The 14,406-nt window shown below is 43.2% G+C and overlaps 1 protein-coding gene and 1 pseudogene across 4 annotated transcripts in view; one reads left to right on the plus strand and one right to left on the minus strand.

The window, feature by feature from the left end:
- Nucleotides 1-14,406, plus strand: part of BABAM2 (BRISC and BRCA1 A complex member 2) — a 569,726-nt gene that overhangs the window by 13,798 nt on the left and 541,522 nt on the right. The gene's annotated exons all lie outside the window — the stretch shown is intronic.
- LOC101443007 (thioredoxin domain-containing protein 5 pseudogene) lies at nucleotides 9,874-10,944 on the minus strand (annotated as a pseudogene).

Raw genomic sequence — 14,406 nt, forward strand, 5'->3', positions numbered from 1 at the left:
TTACTGTGGCTTTGTAATAAGTGTTAAGATCGGGGAATGTGTCCTATAACTTCATTCTTCTCTTTCAAGTTGGCTTTGCCTATGGGGTCCCTTAGCTTGCCATATAAACTTGATTATTGGGTTTTCCTTTTCTTTTAAGAAGGCTGTTGAAATTTTGATTGTGATTGCATTGAATGTGTAAATTGCTTTGAGTAGAATCGACAACTTTATAATAGTTAGTTTTTCAATCCATGAATGGGGGTGTCCTTCCATTTATTTAGGTTTTCTTTGATTTCTTTTATAAATGGTTTGTAGTTTTCTGTGCATAAGTCCTTTACATCCCTGGTTAGATCTACCATCTAGTGTCCTTTCCTTTCAGTCTGAAGAACTCCCTTTTTAAAATAGCATTGCTTGTCGGACAGGTTTAGTGGTAATGGACTCCCCAAGCTTTTGTTTATCTGGGATGTCTTAATCTTTCCTCAGTTTTGAAAGAAAATATTGCTGGATACAACATTTTTGGTTGGCAACTGTTTTCTTTCAGCACTTTAAAAATTTTATATATTTCCATTGCCTTCCTGCTTCACTGGTTTCTGATGAGAAATTGCCATTTAATCTTATTGGGATTCCCTGGTATGTAACTCATTGCTTTTTTGTTTTATTTTGTTTTAACGATTTATTTTATTTATTTCTCACTGTTCCCCTTCCCCATTGTTTGCACTTGCTGTGTGTTCTCTGTTCATCTTCTTTTTGGAAGTCAAAGGGAATAAACCTGGGACCTCCCATGTGGGAGAGAGGCGCCTAATCGCTTGAGCCACCTCTGCTCCCTGCTTGTTGTGTCTCTCATTGTGTTTTCTTGCTGTGTCTCTTCATTGCATCATCTTGCTGCATCATCTTGTTGCGTCAGCTCACTGTCTTGCTTTCAGAACCCTCTCTTTGTCCTTGGTATTGGACGGTTTTATTACTATATGTGTGGACATGGTTCTCTTTGAGTTTATCCTGTTTTAGGTTTGTTGGGCTTCTCCAATATGCATATTCATATCGTTCCTTAAATTTGAGAAGTTTTCTGCCATTATTTTTTGGAATGTTCCTTCTGCCTTTCCCCCTCTTTTTCTCTTCTGGAACACCCATAATGCATGTATTTTATGCTTATTAGTTGTCCCACACATCTCTTAGGCTCTGTTTGTTCTTTTTTTAATTCATTTTCTGTCTACTCTTCAGCCTGAATCATTTTAGTTGTCTTTGAAGTCATTGCTTTCTTCTGTCATCTCCAAAATGCTGGTGAAACTGTTTCAGGAATTTTTAATTTCAGCTGTTTTATTGTTCAACTCCAGTATTGCTCTGAAGAGATTCCCATATTGTTTATTTATTGTTTTCTTTTAGTCTCTCTCTCTGTTTTACTTCATCTCTAGAATCATTGCAGATCATTTTTTAAAAGTCTCTGGTAAGTTTTCATTGATGGTTTGCAAATTTTTATCTTGTTCTTTTGCATGGCCATCATTTCCTGCTCCTTTATCTTGTAAATATTTTGTTGTATACAAGTCCCTGAACTGTCAGTTCCTTAAATTTGTATCCAGCTAATGATATGACAGATTTTCTTAATATCTAGAGCTAATCAAAGAAACCAAGGCAAAAAGCACCTTTCACTGTCTTTGAAAATTGGCTCTGTTTTGTCTGGTATTCTTCTTAGCCCACCTATCAAGAAGAGGCAAATGGGAAGTGCCCAGTCTTCCCTGTCTTATCTGAGCCTACTTCATTTTCTGGGTGTGTTCTTGCTGGATACCTTAGGAATTCCTCATTTACAGTATACTGGAGTTCCAGAATGATTCCTCTTCTCTCTTTGAAATAGACCTCCTCCCCCTCCTGGGTACTCTCTTGACTTCCTTCATGGACCTAGTCCTTTGCCTGAGGCTGCTTCAGTTTAATGGTTTCTCCCACTGACCCAACTGTCTGCAAGCTGCTTCTCTTCCCTTAGGACAAACTCTGGGAGGGCTAGCTGGAGAGAGGATCCTGGCTCAGTCTTTCAGACTTCCACCTGATCTGATAGATTGGCACTGATATAAATACATCCCAGCACGTACATAGGGGCTACTTTGTTCCCTCTGTAAAGGGGCCAGTGACCCACAATAGGCTCCACCTTGCATTCTAGATGGTAGGGGAAAGGCGAGCAAGGATGCCAGGAGGTTTTTCTATGGCTTTTGAAGCTGCACTTTTTTGGTTCCATACTTACCTGTTTGATGCAGCGTTTTAGCTTTCTCTATAGTTTTGAGGAAGGTTACTGTCTTAAGATTCCTTTGCCGCCCCTGCCTGTGGGGGATAGAACAATGGCTGCCCTCAGAGCAGACCTCCTGTTATCTGAAGTAGCTGATCAAAGGTAGAGATCTGTGATCAGAACCACACACCCCAGAAGTTTGAAGACTAGGTCTTTATTATTTTTTTATTTTTTTAAAAGATTTATTTTTATTTATTTAATTCCCCTCCCCTCCCCCGGTTGTCTGTTTTCTGTGTCTTTTTGCTGCGTCTTGTTTCTTTGTCCGCTTCTGTTGTCGTCAGCGGCATGGGTAGTGTGGGCGGCGCCATTCCTGGGCAGGCTGCACTTTCTTTCGCGCTGGGCGGCTCTCCTTACGGGTGCACTCCTTGCGCGTGGGGCTCCCCTACGCGGGGGACACCCCTGTGTGGCAGGGCACTCCTTGCGCGCATCAGCACTGCGCATGGGCCAGCTCCACACGGGTCAAGGAGGCCCGGGGTTTGAACCGCGGACCTCCCATGTGGTAGACGGACGCCCTAACCACTGGGCCAAAGTCCGTTTCCCAGGACTAGGTCTTTATGTCCCACCCTGACACCAGCAAGGTATGGTAGGAGCCTGAGCTCCCTTTCCCACAGCTGCTTGCTTGGAGACTGGAGGAAAGGGGATGGTAGCCCCTGCAGGGAGGGTGAAACTCACTGGTATTTATTGCAGTTTACAGCCTCTTCCTCCTGGTCCTCTCTGGGTTCTCTACAGTGTTCCATTAGATTCTGGAGTTTCAAAGTAGTTTATGCAGACCATTCCTGCTAGTTCAATAGTTGTTTTGGTGGAGGGACTGATTCCTGGAACCCCCTACTCTACCATCATCCCACAGACCCCTGTCTTCCCTTTCTTTTGGATCAGCAGGTTATGAGGGCTTGGATCCGTGTTTGTGATTTCTTTTAACCCAGATAGGTACTCTCTTTAGGACACAATATATGAAGAAGTATAAAATGAAGAGACTCATTTAGAGGTTGTAAGAACCAGTCTCATTACTGTATGTACACACTTGCCTATCAAGAGATGAGGTCTAAATTTTATATTCAGGCAAGAGTGTATTCTCAGCAAAAAAAAAAAATACTTTTTTTTTCATAGTTTTAGCAGAACACTCTAGGTTTCTAGGTTCTTGGCTATATTGTGTAAAGAAATTTAAGGACATGCCATAGGATAGGCAAGAGAGTAAAGAGTTTATTAAGAACACACCACACATGGGTGTGGGCATGCTACAGGGTGTGATGCATACATAGGGCCCTGAGATAGGCCTTTAAGGCTGTCCTGACTGGTTGCCTGTCTACCTTCACCTGTCTGCTTTCAGGGAACCAATGGGAGGCCTTTCTGTTTGGAATTATCCAGGGTTTCTTCTAAGCCTGGGAATTTCAAGTGGGACCCTGTGATCAGGGTCTTTGGTGGGCGTTTTGGCTGTAATGGTTATGGCTTTGTTCTCATTCAGCTACTTTCCCTCAGGGGGTTTCCGGGTGGAGTCTCATAGCTATGTTCAGACCATTGGTCTTCCCTGTTTCCTACACTAACCTGCTTTAACTACCCCCTCAGAGAGTTTATACCCTTATTCTTAAGGGAGAGGTGAAAGGCAATGGTCATTCTTCTGTAGCTGCTTTTTGCTGGTCAGGGCAGTAGTCCCTACCTGATGGGGTGGGAAACCTTCTGGCTATTCTTTTGAGGTTGAGGGAAGGTGGGTCTGGCACTCTGATTGGAACTGGATGAAATCCCTGTGTGATTAATACCTTATTCTGGAAGAAATAAAATTTGTTAGAATTTTGAAGATACATGGTCCTACTAAAAGTATAAAGAAGATATTAGTAAGCAGCCTCCAAAAGGGCCAACCCTGACATATTGGACCATGGGAGTGAGAAAGACGAGCTGACTCCAGAGACTATATCCTCCCAAAGTTGACAGGTGTAATCTTGTAGATTTCAAATGCTGTTTAGGATGATTCCAGAGTGATTTATGTAGAAACAGCATTTCTCCTTGAGGAACAGGCAGGTTCCTCCCTATGCTGCTGTTAACATGTTTAGGGTTCTGCAGTTTTACAGCTCCATGGTGTCAAGGGAATCTATTTGCCGTCTAAAGACTTCTAAGACACAGCTAGTTTTTTCTGTGCTGTTGTTTTACTCTAGAGAGAGATTATGGTAGACCTGCTGGGTTTGGTATAAACTGCCAACGCCAGTTCCCACAGTGGTGGTTATGTGTAGGACAGCTAGAAGAGGTATGAGGAGAGGCACTGTCCTAGACATAAATGCACAGAGACATTATAGGCAACAACATAAGCATATGGCAAGCAAAATAAAAATAGTACTTAAGAGAACCATTCTTTTATCTCATAGGCACATCCATTATTTACTTAGAAAATGAATTAAGTTTACCTAGACTTTTTTTTTTAAAGATTTTATTTATTTCTCCCCACCCCCTCGCTGTTTGCACTTGCTGTGTCTCTTTATCTTTTTTGTTTCTTTTAGGAGGCACCAGGAGCCAAACATGGGACCTCTGATGTGGGAGGGAGGCACCTAATTGCTTGAACCAGCTCTCCTCCCTGCTTTGTTGTGTTTCTCATTATGTTTTTTCCTCCCTAAGTCTCTTATTGCATCATCTCGTTGCATCAGCTTGCTGTGCCTGCCTACTGTGCCAGTTTATTGTCTTCTTTAGGAAGCACTGGGAACTGAACCAGGGACCTCCCATGTGTAGGTGGGAGCTCAGTTGCTTGAGCCACACCTGCTTCCCTATCAAGACTTTAACATGTTCAGTGTCACTCTGCATATGATCTAGAATTGATGAGATATAACTATATTAATCAGGTATATAGGCACAGCACTTAATACTAATCAATGCACAAGTTCCTTGTTGAGCTTCAGTTAACAGATCAAAGCTCCATGTTTGCAGTAACATACATGTTGTCTTTCCATGGGTGCAGGCCATAACACTAATGTGTTTGGTTAAGTTCTACTCATAGTACTCTGGTAATTATTGTTCCACTTGGTATATCCCTCACACAGTCAGCATGCCGCCAACACCACTGGTCCTAGAGAGAGGTGGGGAAGGTAGGCTCCAGTGTTTCACCAGCCTGGTGCATAGTGCCCTTCAGTACTGTGAAACAGAGCCATTCTGGAGGCAATGTCCATTGTAAATCTAGTGATATTGAGGTATTCACTGACTGCTGCAGGAGTCCGAAACAGCAGTGTACTTTCCATCCACTTCTGGAGAATGTCCTGAGATGTGGTAGAAACCTTTATTGTTTTAGGGGTCATAGAGATGGATTTAGCCAATAACTCAAATGGAGAGGCACCATGCAGGGTACTGGGGGGGCTGGTTTTAATGCATAAGAGAGTTTGAAATACTGAAGTCTATCTCTTTTAGTTTTTTATGTATTTTCTAAATAATTCCAGTGCGGTTTATAATACATCAAATGAGCTTATATTTAATACTTCACTTTTTACTTTCACACCTTTACCATGATTAACAGATTGTTCTACTTTAGCAGTATAGGAAAAAAATAACTTTCTTATTTTCTGAAAACCTAAGATTTCTAATGAAATCCAGATTATCTTTCCCTACCACCACCTTACATGTAGATTGAGGTGGCCTCTGACAGGTTTCTCTGTTATGAAGTTACTTTTTGTTACTAATATCAGTTTAGTGTTCTGTTTAATAATGGCTTCCTGAAATTAGCCCTTTAAATACTTCATTTTAAAAAATGCTCTTACAAACTTCTTGTAACTAATTATAAGTTACTTTTTTTAAAAAAAGATTTATTTATTTATTTAATTCTCCCCCTCCCCCGGTTGTCTGTTCTCTGTGTCTATTTGCTGCATCTTGTTTCTTTGTCCGCTTCTGTTGTCGTCAGCGGCACAGGAAGTGTGGGTGGCGCCATTCCTGGGCAGGCTGCACTCTCTTTTGCCCTGGGCGGCTCTCCTTACGGGGCGCACTCCTTGTGCGTGGGGCTCCCCTACGTGGGGGACACCCCTGCGTGGCATGGCACTCCTTGCACGCATCAGCACTGCGCATGGGCCAGCTCCACATGGGTCAAGGAGGCCCGTGGTTTGAACCGCAGACCTCCCATGTAGTAGACGGATGCCCTAACCACTTGGCCAAGTCCGTTTCCCATAAGTTACTTTTTGTTATCAATGTCAATTCAAGTTTCTATTTAATAATGAATTCCTCGAATTAGCCATTTAAATATTTCAGTTTAGGAAGTCCTTTTTTACTAACTTCCTATAACCAACCATAAGCACATAGACTAGAGACTGTCTGGTAAATTTTCATAGATGCTTAGCAAATTTTTATCTTGTTCTTTTGCATGGCCACCATTTCCTGTTTTTGTCTTGTAATCTTTTTTTTTTTTTTTTTTTTATTGACTTTGTAATAATATTACATTAAAAATATATATATATGTGAGGTCCCATTCAACCCCACCCCCCCACCCCCCCTTTCCCCCCCCAACAACACTCGTTCCCATCATCATGACACATCCATTGGATTTGGTAAGTACATCTTTGGGCACCTCTGCACCTCATAGACAATGGTCCACATCATGGCCCATACTCTCCTCCATTCCATCCAGTGGGCCCTGTGAGGATTTACAATGTCCGGTGAATGTCTTGTAATCTTTTGTTGCATACAAGTCTCTGAGCAGTCAGTTCCTTAAATTTATATCCAGCTAGTGATGTGACATTTTCTTAATATTTAGAGCTAATCAAACACAGAAACAAAGACTAGTTACTTTTACCTTTAAATAAACTTATTAAATTACAGTTGACAAATGATGAAATTTACTTTATGCATTTAAGTCGTCTTACATTCCTCATTCTTTTCTGTGAAAACAAGTCATTTCACTTCCAAGACAGAGCTATATTTTCTTCCTTAACTTAATTTTATTAAACAAAAATTTATAATTTTTGTCATCTTAAAGATTTAAAACATACAATGCTAATTTATTTTATTAGTATCCTATAAACCTAGGGAGATTACATGCAATATTGAAACCATTATAGTTTATGCAAGAAATGTTTTTTTTTCCTTGTGTCTTCCACAGAAGGTCAAAACCTCTTTTTGCTTTAATAAAATTCTCAAATTGTGATTTCAGAGCATACTGAATGCTAGGTTCTGGAATATATTATAATTGTTTAATTTGTTTTAATCATAATTTAGAAAAATTGTTCCATAGCTTTCAGGGACTTTTCCTTTACTTACTGAAATTTAGTAGTCAGATTATTAATTACCCTCATTTTAAGACTGTTAAAGGTTTAAATTGGAGAATTTCAAGACAAATCAGGACTCTTAATTCCCAGCCTAGTAGACAGAGTTTAAGCAAAATTTATATTTCCCTGTCTTGTCACACCTAGTTCTTCCCTCATAGCTCTTGCAAAGAGATGGGAGGCCCTTGGGGGATTGGGTAGGTCAAGGAATTTAGGAAAAACTTTTTCCTTTCCCAGTAGTTTCTTTATTTAGGTTTAATACAAGACTCATGAAGCAAAGCTGAAGCCACTCATTGAGGATTGTGTTCTCCAGAAAGTTGGACTTTTAACAGAACATCTGTTCTGATAAAGATTTCTTATTTTTTTTTAATCATCAAATCCAGACAGAGTGCACCCTTTTTTTTTTTTTTTTATGTTTCCTTGCGGGCATCAGCACTGCACATGGGCCAGCTCCACACGGGTCAAGGAGGCCCGGGGTTTGAACCGTGGACCTCCCATGTGCTAGGCAGACTCCCTATCCACTGGGCTAAGGCCGCTTCCCAAAGATTTCTTTTAAGATAGAGGTCAGGAGAGATGTTTTGTTTTCTGCCTCAGACAGTGGTCTTGTTTCTGAGGCTTCTGAGCTTTCCTGCCACCAGTTACTTTGTGCCAAGTGACAGTGCCCCCTATGGGTGAAGGTTGGATGACAGTTGTTAGACATAGTAGTTATTTTGAGCAGTATCTTGATGGTGAGGAACATATAGATTTTGGTTGTCAGGGATTTTAGTTCCTACAGTTGCTTATTTCCAAGAGTGATATTAAAAATATTGACTGATACGAATCGGGACACAAATGTGGACACCTGGGACCACTGCCCACACATGCCTGGTGAGACCCTGGGGAGACCCCAAGCATTGCTAGAGACCAGCCCAGGTAGTTCAGTCTTTGGTCTTGAAATCAAATTCATTCCCAGTCTTCAGGTATGACTACAAAGTCACCCTCCTCCTCAAAGGCAAAGTTGAGCAAGTCTCTGGAAAGGACTGCTTCAAGGAACAGAATCTGGAACTGTGTCCAGTTAGGCCCTACAGCAGGGCTTCCCTGGATCCCAGGGCAAGTCCATCTGTTGCCCTAGGTGACAAACATACCAGACTCTTTATGAGTTAACAGAAGAGTCAGGACAAACCTTGGGGAAGTTTGCATGCCCACACTGTCTAAGGGAGACATCAAATTTTAAAGTTTATATGGACTCTGGCTTCATTTGTCCCTAACAAACTGATGATGTCTTTAACCCCAAGAGGAAAATGAAAGGACCTCTTGAACGATAACAACTGATGTGACAAAGATCGACGCACACGCAAAACTGTGACATCAGCATTCTCTTACTCAGGCCTGTGTTCAAAGTACTGCTGCTTTGTTATGGCTAACCTCTTGTGCCGAGAGTAATAAAAGAAACAGAAAACCCAATGGTGGCTGTGAGGATATCTTCCAGGGGTGTGCTGCGTGTTTTGGTTTTAAACCTCTAAGCTATTGACCAACTGCTCTGGTAATGCAATTGTAACTTTCAGGCCAGAAGAAGGCTGCCACCAGCCACTTTCCAGGACTCATGGGCAGTTCAAAACTAGGAGGCTTTTGATAATGATGCTTTTACCTGAATCCCTCAGAAGCCAAAAACAAAAATAGTCCAGCAATTTGATTTTCCTCTACTCTATTTTAGTCTGAAAGGAAATAGTTTACATTTCATCAAGAGAAGGTTATGGGGGAAGCGGATTTGGCTCAACTGATAGCGTCCACCTATCACATCAGAGGTCCAGGGTTCAAACCCAGGGCCTCCTGACCTGTGGGGTGAGCTGGCCCATGTGCAGTGCTGATGACTGCAAGGAGTGCTGTGCCACGCAGGGGTGTTCTGCATAGGGGAGCCCACGCCCAAGGAATGCACCCTGTAAGGAGAGCTGCCCCACGTAAAAAAGTGCAGCCTGCCCAGGAGTGGTGCCGCACATACAGAGAGCAGACACAGCAAGATGATGCAACAAAAAAGAGACACAGATTCCCAGTGCCACTGAGAGGAATATCAGTGGACACAGAAGAACACACAGTGAATGGACACACAGAGCAGACAACTGGGGGGTGGGGAAAGGGAGAGAAATAAATAAAAAATCTTAAAAAAAAAAAAGAGAGCAGATTATGGGGAATGTATTGCCAGTGAAAATATTTAGCTTGCACAGTGACCGTGAGTTACACTTTTCTTTGAGAAACTTAACAGAGAATCTGAATTGTGTGTTGGTTCAGTAAAACACACAAAGGAGAGACAAATTTAGTACAGTCGGCTTTCTGAATAACCACTGTTTGAAACTTCGTTGACATCGGTACAACGTGATTCCTTTCGGGGATACAGGAGGCCAGGCAGGAGAGGTGGCCTTTCACTGGGTTTTACAGTTCATCTTTTGACTGATGCAAAACAAAGCGATGTAAGGATTTAAGGTCTTGATCGCCACCGTGTTCACTGACTTTTTTCCTTGTGTGGAAAGGAGCAGTGTTGGGTAGCCTTGTACTGAATATTTGCTGCAAACACTACATGTGGTGGTACAGTCTACTTCAGCTATCTTGTCCTCCGCTGAGCCAGGAAACTCCTTTTTCGAGAGTTCCTCCCAGGTTGGAGCCAGGTTCTTATAAGGACCACACCACAGCACGTAAAACTTGATGAAGGTGATTCCTTCTGCCACTGTGGCACTGAAGTTGCTTTCAGTGAGTGCCAACACCTTCCCCTTGTCGGCAGTGGGCTTGGCGGCCAGCATGGGGTTCTTTGAGTGCTGGGCAGTCTCCAGGGTGCCCCCATCTGGACTCTGTAGACCCCATGTACTCTTTCTCACTCCCTCCAGGTCCCTCTTCCCCTTGTACTGGTCAGCCTTTTTACTGTCTCTGAACCAGAGTAGAGTGGGGTAGCTGTGAACCTGGTTTCTGGAGTAGAGTTCATAGTGCTGACTATAGTCGACCTTGCCAATCTTGACAGTTCCAGAATGTTCAAGGCCCACGTTGGAGCCAGAGCTTTGCAGTGACCACACCATGGAGCAAAGAACTTGGTAAAGTGGTCTCCTTGTGTGATGTGCAGTTCGAAGTTGCTTGCTGAGACTCGTACAACCCCTGCTTAAACTGAGGTACCCTGAGCAGCTCCGTTTCTGGTGCTGATGTAGTAGGCTCCTCATTCAGCGTCTGCAGCATCCAATTTTCCAGGGTCTGAAAGTCTCGAGGTCCCTGGTACTTCATGGCTTCTTGGCCAGGTTTGAAGAACTTTAAGGTGGGATAGCCTTGAACCCCCTGGGTGGAGCACTCCTGCGAGTCTGCCGTGCAGTCCACCTTCGCCATGTAGACTTTGGCATCCTCCATGCTGTTGTACTTGTCCCCCAGGTCATTCCATGTGGGTTGCAGGCACTGGCAGTGGCCACACCAGGGCTCAAAGAACATGATGAAGTGCATGGTGCTCTGGATGCCATGTGTGAACATGCGGCTGAGTACAGATGCTTGGCATGTGGGTCCTTCCCCATGCCCGCAGGGGTCTTGGCTGCTGCCCCAGCTCCTGGGCCTGGGCCCCGCCATGCAGCAGCAGTGCTGCCACGGCAGGCATGGGGGCAGGACGTGGCCTGGGTGGGCGGCCATTGTGGCAGGGCTGCCCTGCTGGCCAGTCCCCCTCACCTCACAAGAATTTCATTCTTTTTAGTCATTGGCTTATAACCATATTGTTCCCATTGCTTTGGAATACAATCTACGACATTTTCCTTTACTTCAGAACTCTGCTTATTTCCCTTTTGACTCTTGATAGACCTTGGATGAGCAACACCAATTCCAGTATATACTCACTGAGGTCACTGATGTCTCAGGAAAATTGGTTTCTCTCATGACCAGCTGCTTTCAGCATCCTTGATGCTCAAGGTGGAATGTCTCCCACTCCCCAGTCCTTGGAGACAACAGGACTCTTCCAGGCCGCTGAACTGGAAGAGTGGATGTCCAACTCAGAGGGCCAGTGATTCCACCAGGTGGTGACTTCCTCAAAGGTCATGGGGCCACACCTGGGTAGCCATGAGATAAAGCAGGGTTATTAACGCCAGTGGAAGGACGGGAGACAGGGTATCTCAAATTTGCTTTCCCAAGCCATGGAGAGCAGAAATTCCCATGGATTCAAATAGAATGCTGAGTCCATTCCTGAAAAAACTGTAAGCAAAGGGCAAACTCAGTTTAGAATTACTATTACAATAGCAAGCATACACAAGTGTGAGACTAGTCTCCTACCATAAACAAAGGTAAATTAGTCTAGGATTAACATTGAAATAGTTCAAGTAGAAGGACTAAGCTAGTAAGCTAGTCACAAAATAACCATAAGCAAAGGTAAATTCAGTTTAGAATTACAATCTTAATAGGAAATCTAGGGGAGAAGCTAGTATCAAAATAACCTTATGTTGCAAAAGTAAGTTTAGGTTTACCATCACAATACGTTTAAGCTAAATCCAGCCAGTTTCAGCAATTTCATATATTTTCCTTTTCATGTTTTATAATTTAAAGTCATTTTAAATAATTTTGTCTTAACTCTTAGTTAGAGTTAGTAACTCTTAGTTTACAGAGTTAGTAAATTTTCACTTTAGAACAATTGGATGCTTTTGTTTATTAACTAAGCAACTAAAACTATTTTATTAGTAACATGTTAAACTAATTGCGTTTGTGATTTCTTTTATACATTAAATCCAATAGAAAGATAGTATGGAAATGTGAAGGCTTGTTTCTAGGTTACCTTTCACCGTTATGCAATTTATAACAGGTGAACCCCAAATCTTATTTATCAGTTCCTAGACACAAGCAGACTGACAAAGTTAAAGTAAGCACAGATTAGAAGAGAATAGAGAATTTTACACACTTACTTAGCATAGGGAAGACCCAGTTTTAGAATCACTTCCACACAAAATGCCCAGTGTCTTCCCATGGCAGAAACCTTGTGTGGAAACCTTCAGCTTTGCTCCTCTGAGGATATCCCTGGGCAGCTGTTAGGCATGTTGCTAAGGGATTCAGGGAAGCCCTGTGGCTGATGAGACATGAATCAGGGTTGTTCTGGGGCTGTATGCCCATTAACTACCTCTTGCAAGGAGTCAAGTACTGTGGGCTTTTTTTTATTTTTTAAAGATTTATTTATTCCCCCCCCTCCCCGCCCCGATGGTTCTCTTGTCTGTTTGCGCATTGTTTGCTTGCCTTTTCCAGGAGGCACTGGAACTGAACCTGGGATCTTTTAGATGAGAGGGGGGTGCCCAACGACTTGAGCTACATCTGCTCCCTGGGACTATGGCATCTGCTGGCTTTTGGCATCTGCTCATTATTGCAGGGCAGTGTCTAGCTTGTTGCAGTGGGTGCAGTGTCTGCTTATCTTCTTTTAGGAGGCACCAATACCTGAATCTGGGACCTCCCATGTGGTTGGAGGGTGCCCAACTGGTTGAGCCACATCTGCTTTCCACTGTGGGCTTTTTTGCCAGAAGGATTTGTGTGTTACAAGGGGATTGGAAAAGAACTAGGAGACCATTATCGAGGAACTTTTAAATTATGGGCCGGAGGCCTTACAGCTTCCTCTTTGAGGGCATACTGCTTAATTGATGGCTTATGAGGGGATTTCCTGTTCTACTGGAGAGAGGCTTAGTAAAGCCTAGATCTTGATTCCATATCCATTCCCTTTAGTAGGCATGACTAAGACTAGAGAGGTCCACAGTGGCAGGTCAGGACCCATTAAGTGGCTCCTATGTTAATGGAGAAATTAATAATCTTAGCTGTCATGTCAAGGGTTACCAAAGGCTCCTCCTGGTTGATGGTTCATGCCTGTCCCTCCTTACATGTTTCTCCTCAGCAGCATGGTCTCAATTATTGAAAACTGCGAAGGCTATTTCTAAAAGGGAGTTCATGGAAGCTTGGGGACCCAGGGAAAATTTTTGCAGCTTCCCATGGATATATGAGGCAGATTGGCTAATGAAGTGAGTTCCTAGGAGGACCTGTTCTTCTCTAGAGTCAGGATCTACCAGCGGGTGTTTTTATTATGCCTCTACCAACTTTGGTTCTATCTCTGAGTAATTTCCCTAGCTTACTATTATTGACCATTTTGGTAGTACATTTCCTCATCCCTTTGTGTAGACATGTGACCACATAGTCTCTGGCCCTCAGATCTGCCTGTCTCCTCCTTTCCTCTTGTACAGGTTTAAATGGAATTCAGGGCCCCATACAGAGGCTACTCTTGACCATCATTTAATTTGTACTGTGGACATATGGTATGGCTGGAAAAGATTAGCCTCTTCCTTTTTAGACCATCAATAGGCAGGTTGTCCCAATTCCTGAGGAGACACCCCAATGGGGAGTCCACTGGAATGTGGAGAAGCCATCTATTATCCTAGGGGAGGATAAAAGCAGTCATTAGTCTTAGTGGTGCTCTACTCCTAGACCTAACTGAATGGAAATTGCTAGCTGCTCCAGTGTCCAGGAGATCCCAATGTACTGGGGCTTGGGAGCCATGCTTACTGGGCATTCCGAGGGCCTTAGAATTCTTGGGAGATGTCTTGGTCCTGTTCGCAGACCTCCCTAGGAAAGGGACTGGCTAGAGACCCTTCTTTTGGCCTACTTTTGCAGAAGTGTCTGTGCGTGCGTGAGAAAGCTCATTTTATGGCTACTGCCAGGGAGTTTTGCAGGTAAACCAGACATTAAGAAACACATTAAGAGGCTAGAGACTGATTTTTCTGAGGCTTACAAGCATAACAGCCTTGGGGACCCTGGAGGTGATGGATTAACAGGAATCTCAGGGCCTCTCGGGATCTAAGGAAGGAACAAACCTCTGGGCCTCACTAATAAAACAAAAGAGGGGACAGACAGGCTCTGATTAAATGCTTGATTCACGAGTCTTCATTGGATGTATGGGAGTGTTACTCGCCTCTTTTTTCTCCAGCCATA

The sequence above is a fragment of the Dasypus novemcinctus genome, chromosome 25, assembly GCF_030445035.2.
Source record: "Dasypus novemcinctus isolate mDasNov1 chromosome 25, mDasNov1.1.hap2, whole genome shotgun sequence".
Taxonomy (NCBI): Eukaryota; Metazoa; Chordata; class Mammalia; order Cingulata; family Dasypodidae; genus Dasypus; species Dasypus novemcinctus.